The sequence below is a fragment of the Canis aureus genome, chromosome 26 (assembly GCF_053574225.1).
Source record: "Canis aureus isolate CA01 chromosome 26, VMU_Caureus_v.1.0, whole genome shotgun sequence".
NCBI classification, from domain to species: Eukaryota; Metazoa; Chordata; class Mammalia; order Carnivora; family Canidae; genus Canis; species Canis aureus.
In genome coordinates, this window is record NC_135636.1 from 47,482,152 (window position 1) to 47,488,151 (window position 6,000).

Genomic DNA, 6,000 nt, shown 5'->3' on the forward strand with positions numbered 1-6,000 from the left:
GAGCTACCTGGGCTCCCAGATTATCATCATCTTTGATTGTACCAGCCAGTCAAGACCCACAAGAGCCTCCGCCAGGACCTGTTTTTATGTTCACTGACCGAGATGCGCATCAAGGCAAGAATCCTTCCTTGGATGCCATGTGTATACCCCTCAAAATCTCCTCTGACTGCCCCGGCCCCTGGGGTAGCACAGCAACCCTCCTTCTCAAACCTTTGCACAACATCTCATTTAAGTTCAAAACCCATCCCCTGTCATTTATAATCATTTGGCAAATTTCATTTAAAATGAAAATCCATTTAATGAAATATATCCGTTTAAATACCAGCGCATTAGATTTGCAAAAATATACCCATCTTGAATATATTTAAGCAAAAATCAATAAAGGTTAATAGCATATTGCTAGAGCCTCACAATGACAGAAAGCCAAATAATTCCTTTTGTAATTGAATAGTACCACTGGAGTGTGGGAAGAAATCAACAGTGACATTTCTACCGTATCTTTTCAAATGGTGTGTGAAATTCAACCATTGGGCTGTGATAGCCACATACAATTCAAATTTGACTAATTAGGTGGATGGTGCAATTTTCCATTTTTTAATAGGGAAGGGGGCGGCAAGGCAATTTTGAGAGGATCGGGGCCAAAACAGGCGGGGGTGGGGTGGGAGGGGGAACAACATGTGAAGATAGCAAAGTCTTTAACAACAATGTAATTTAAAAAAAAAAAAAAAGGATTTAATTGGAATCTATTAGGAGACAAACTGGCTGGTTTGAAGGACAAGATTAAAAATATGTCATTAATGCACACGTGACGTTGGGAGGAGGTGCTCAAGGAATGGATCATCCTCCTGGGTTACTTAGTCCAGAAGAAGGGGCACTCATGGGATGTTAGGATTCAAGAGGTTGTGCGGTTTTTCCAGACGTCCCTGGTTGGGGTCCTCCCCTGGTGATGGATGTGAGTCCTGGCTGTTGAACATCAATTTTGCCCTCTTCCTTATCAGCACCTCCAGTGCTCTTGGGGAAACCACACCTCCTCTATTCTCAGCCCAGAATCTTAAGTCAAGGGGTGTCCTAATGCCTGTCTCAGGATAGGCTCTGATTGGCTCAGATCGGTTGTCGTGTTCCACCCCTGGGACCCAGAGACTGGCTCAGGGGATGTGCGCATCATCAAATCCATGTCAAACACACAGGAAAAGTGCGCACCCTTCCTTGCTCTGTCAGCTGCGAGGACCTAGAAGTGATGACACGCCAGTAGCCATAAGCACACCTGGAGGCCAGATCTTCGTTTCTTTTTCTTTTTTAAAAAAAGTATTTATTTATTTATTTATTTATTTGAGAGAGAGCACAAGTAGGGGAGGGGCAGAGAGAGAGGGAGAAGAGGACTCCCCTCTGATCAGGAGCCCTAAGGGGTGCTCCATCCTAGGGCTCAATTCCAGGGGATCAGGACCTGAGCTGAAGGCAGACACTTTACCGTCTGAGCCACCCAGGTGCCCCCAAGAACCCCAATCTCTGAAGAGTGGCCTGCACTTTGTCACTTCCTTCTAAAGAGCACATAATGGGGGAAAAAGAGTGACTTTACAGCAGAGAAACCCGGCAAACTTGGCCTCAGCCAGGTGACCTCAGCACCAACAATGATAAATCACATTGATAATATATGTCCTTGATAGGATGGGATGAGAAGGGTATTTTGATCTCTGGGGTCTTCTTCCCCCAAACCCACAACCTCAGGATATTCATGAGAAAACATCAGACAAATTTGAACTGGGGCATAGTCTACAGAATACCAGAGCCACGCTCCTCCGAGCTGTCAAGGTCACCAAAACCGAAGAGAGTCTGAGAAACTGTCGCAGCCGAGAGGAGCCTAAGAAGAGATGACATTCAATGTCATGTCATGTTCTGGATGCGATCCTGGGCAAGAAAAAGAACAGTAGGTAAAAGCTAGGGAATCTGAATAAACTTTAAACTTTTGTTAATAATGTTGTATCAATATTGGTTATTAATTATGGCAATGTACCATCCTCACTTAAGATGCTAATAATAGGGGTGCCTGGGTGGCTCAGTAGGTTAAGTGTCTGCCTTCGAATCAGGCCTTGATCCCAGAGTCCTGGTGTCAAGTCCCACATCAGGTTCCCTGCTCAGCAGGAAGCCTGCTTCTCCCTCTCCCGCATCCCCTGCTGGTGTTCTCTCTCTGTCAAATAAATAAATAAAATCTTTAAAAAATTTAAAAATTAAGATGCTAATAATAGAAGAAACAGACTGTGGGGTGTATGAGAACTCCCTGTAGTAGCTTTATGATTTCTTCTATAAATCCAAAACTATTTTAAATAAAAAAAAATACACATCACTTCTCAGCCTTTTGGCTAAGATCAAGTGTAAATAAAAAAATACATTATTTTAAAAATCTGATATGAAATGATATTTGTTGGGGCTTCTGGGCAAATCAATCACCCTTGTGCTAGAGTGTTAGGATATGTAGAGTGTAAGTACACAGCGTTTAAAAACTGAGCGTATCACTTTGGTACCAAAGGAAGAAGAGGTCGAGAGAAATAAAGTCCTTGGTGATATGGCAGGAGCTGCTGGATCAAGCTCGCCTGAAACTAATTAGCTCTGGACTTGTCATATTCTGAGCCAATGAATGAATTCCTTTATTGTTTAAGTGGGTTTTTGGTCAATTGGAACATCATGATTATGCATTGTTGAGAATTATTCCCCATCTTTTTTGGTCTACTCAGTGATCCCCAAATTCTGAACTCACACATTCTGTTGTATTTGGGCTGCAAATTAATTGCTAACAAAGTCCTAGCAGTGTATGCTTTGGGGGTACTTCTCCAGGGCTTCCAAGGGCAGAGAGAGTAATGTGTATGGGTTGAGGGCTGCCGGGACCCTGGGCTGGTTTTCAGTTCCCACCAAATAATCTCTCTCTTCAGTGGAGAAGCTGTTGCCAGAGGATTATTTCTGGAAAATTCTTCCGACTGAGCAGGGACTTGAGCTCATTGCTTCTCAGTTTTATGTGGCTTGTGGCTATTTGTTATTTTATTTAGGAATGGCGGGGGTGGGGTGCGGCTGCGGTTTGGGTTTTCATGTGTACTCTAGACTTCACTGGAAGGTCACCTCTTGGCCCTACCCCACCACTCATTGTGATGTTCCTATTTGATTTTTTTTTAAAGCTTTTCATGTAGATTATTTAACTTGGCAAAACTTGAGAAATGGAATCTCAGTTGTGTAAATAAACAATCAAACTTTTCTAAATTGTCCCCAGGGAAGGGACCATCTCTTAATCATCTCTTTTCCCAATATCCAAGTTCCTGGTGGCAGGCGGCATGAATCTTGCCAGGCAATCCATGAGCGAGTCTGTCGCTGGGTCCACAGGGGAGGAACCTGACGTGCAGACAGGCCAGGGACGTGTGCACCAGATTCAGTCTGGCTCCAGGGCTTCATGCTTCTCTGTCTTTCTCTCCAGCAGCTCAAGCATCAGGCTTCTGGCGTGTTTGTGGAGGGAGAGAGTCTTCTTGATGGAGTGGCTAACAGCACCCCACATCCCCTCCAACCCTTTGGGCCACAAGTTCTTACGAAGAGGGGCTAGAGGCAGTTGGAATGCAGGCCCACTAATAGCCAGGGCAGAAGCCTCGGTGCTTTGGAGAGAACCCTGTAATTTCCTTCTTAGCTCCAAGGACAATGAAGGAGTCTCTTAAGGCTGTCAGTCAAATCATCCGGGATTTTGTGAAAGGCGTGGCCTCAACTGGAGACATGCATCTGCCCTTTTACCAGATCTTTCCTGTTCTTTCATTCTGCTGCATGAGATTCCCAGAAATCTTACCAACTATTGCCTTTATTCCCCCAACCTCCTGGTGCATAAAATCCTAAATCTGTAGCTGTCTTCATTTCATTCGTTCTAAGTGCCAGTTAGCTCCTGCTTTGAAGGAATCTACCCACCCACCTATTCATCCATCCATCCGTCCAACAGATTTTTGTTCCTCAGTTTTTCCATTTCCTCAGAGTGTTTCCTTTGTGCCAGGGCTGGGCACCATTCTGGGGCTGCGTCACAGCTACAATGAGATAGGCAAGGTCTGCCTGAAGCCAGGTGTTGCCCTCTGAATGACTCGACTCTCCAAAATGCCTCCCTGATATGCAAAGACGGTGCATCTATTTCAATTAAAATATTTGTCAGGGATTTTTGATAGTTGGATGGGCTAGAAAAGGTCCAGCAGAGAGCCCTTGTCTTTGGTGCATATGAGCCTGGGCAGGTGCAGGGTTAGCCGGGTAGCACACAACACTAGGCTAAGAGCTGAGGTTGGCGAGAGAAGCAAATGCTGTTAGGATGAAAGTTAGCCTTCCAAATCTCTGAGAAATCCCTAGAGTGCTTGGTTTGTGTGCTCAGACCTGCATCGTAATGTGTGTTTATGAGTGTATAATGTGTATAGACACGTGCCACGTATTGCAGAGCAGGAACCTGCAGAATTCACTTATGATGTTTTCTCTTAAGACGGAAAGAGTGCACGGAGAGCATCACAATTCCAGAATGTCTTCCATGGGCTCCCTGCTGGCTCTCAATTTGACCATAGTGTAGGCTTTCTGGATATTACACTTCAATCGAAACTTGATTTAAAATGGAGTGGAGGGAGGGCGTCTTTATGTCCACACCATGAGACACAATTGTCACTTTTTAACTGGGAAGAAAGGAAGGTTCAGGAAGGGTAAGTGGTTTATTTACACTCTTCCAAAGGACAAGCAGCAGGAGACATTGCTCTGGGAGAGTTCAGGATCTTCACCCTCTCTTTTCCCTCCCACCTGTGGACTTGGGAGGGGAAGTGTGTTGTGTGTGGCAGCAAGCAAGACAGAGGGTACTTGAACGCCCATTTACTGACCATGGGGCAAAGATTTGTTAAAAGACTGACAAGGAAAATGGAACCACCCTCTTCCTGTAGGAGCTTCTGCGGCAACACATCGTAGAATCAGAGGGAAGGGAGAAGGGAGGTGTGCAGAGGGCATGGGTGACATCAGGTCATCCTGGTCTCTAGTTTTATGGCATCCCTTAAGCCAGATGGCATCTCTGTCCTAAAGAATGCAGAAATTAGCTAATAACAACAATAATGACAATTAGCATTTATTGAGATTTTTTTCTGTTCCTGTCTGTGAGTTATACAGCAAAATCCCAGTCCGTTGCAAATTTAAATAGGAAAATAGTCAGACTAAAGTAACTATAAGTGGCACGTAACTATACGTAGAGGGGGGGGTTGAAATACTGCTTTTCCAATTCAAAGTCTGTTTCCTCCAGTAACTAGTTATGGGGTCTTGGGCAAGTCATGCTGTCCTCATCCATCTACCCACCCAACCACCCATCCATCTATCTACTCGACAAAAATTAATAGAACACCGACTACATACTACGCATTTCCAACAGAAACCAACAGAGTTCCTTGTGTCTGTGTTAAACAACATAGGGACCAAGCAAAATTAACAGAGTTGCTTGCTGCAGGAGATATGTGCTCCTGGCTATAAGACTGTCAACTAACTAAACAGCTTCCTAACCAGGAACTTTTTCTATAAAGGGCCTGTGGTCAGCAGAACAGCGGTCCCAATGTCTAGATCTTAATCCATGGAACTTGTGAATATGTTTTGCTTCACTGTCAAAGGGACTTTGCAGATGTGATTAAATCAAGAATCATAAGGCAGGAAGATTATCTTGGATTACCTGGGTGGTCCCACTCTCACCACATGGGTCCTTACAAGGGAAAAGAGAGGCAGGAGAAGGATGTCAGAGTACGGTGTACAGAGACTCGACTGGCCATTGCTGGCTTTGCAGATGGAGGAAGGGGCTACAAGCGAGGAAATGCAGGCACCTCTAGAAGCTGGGGAAGGCAAAGACCCAGATTCCCCCCAGAATCTCCTGAAGGAACACAGCCCTGCCAACACCTTCATTAGAGTCCAGCGGGGCACATTTCAGACTTTAGACCTCTAGAACTATAAGGTAATACATTTCTGGTGCTTCAAGACACCCAGTTT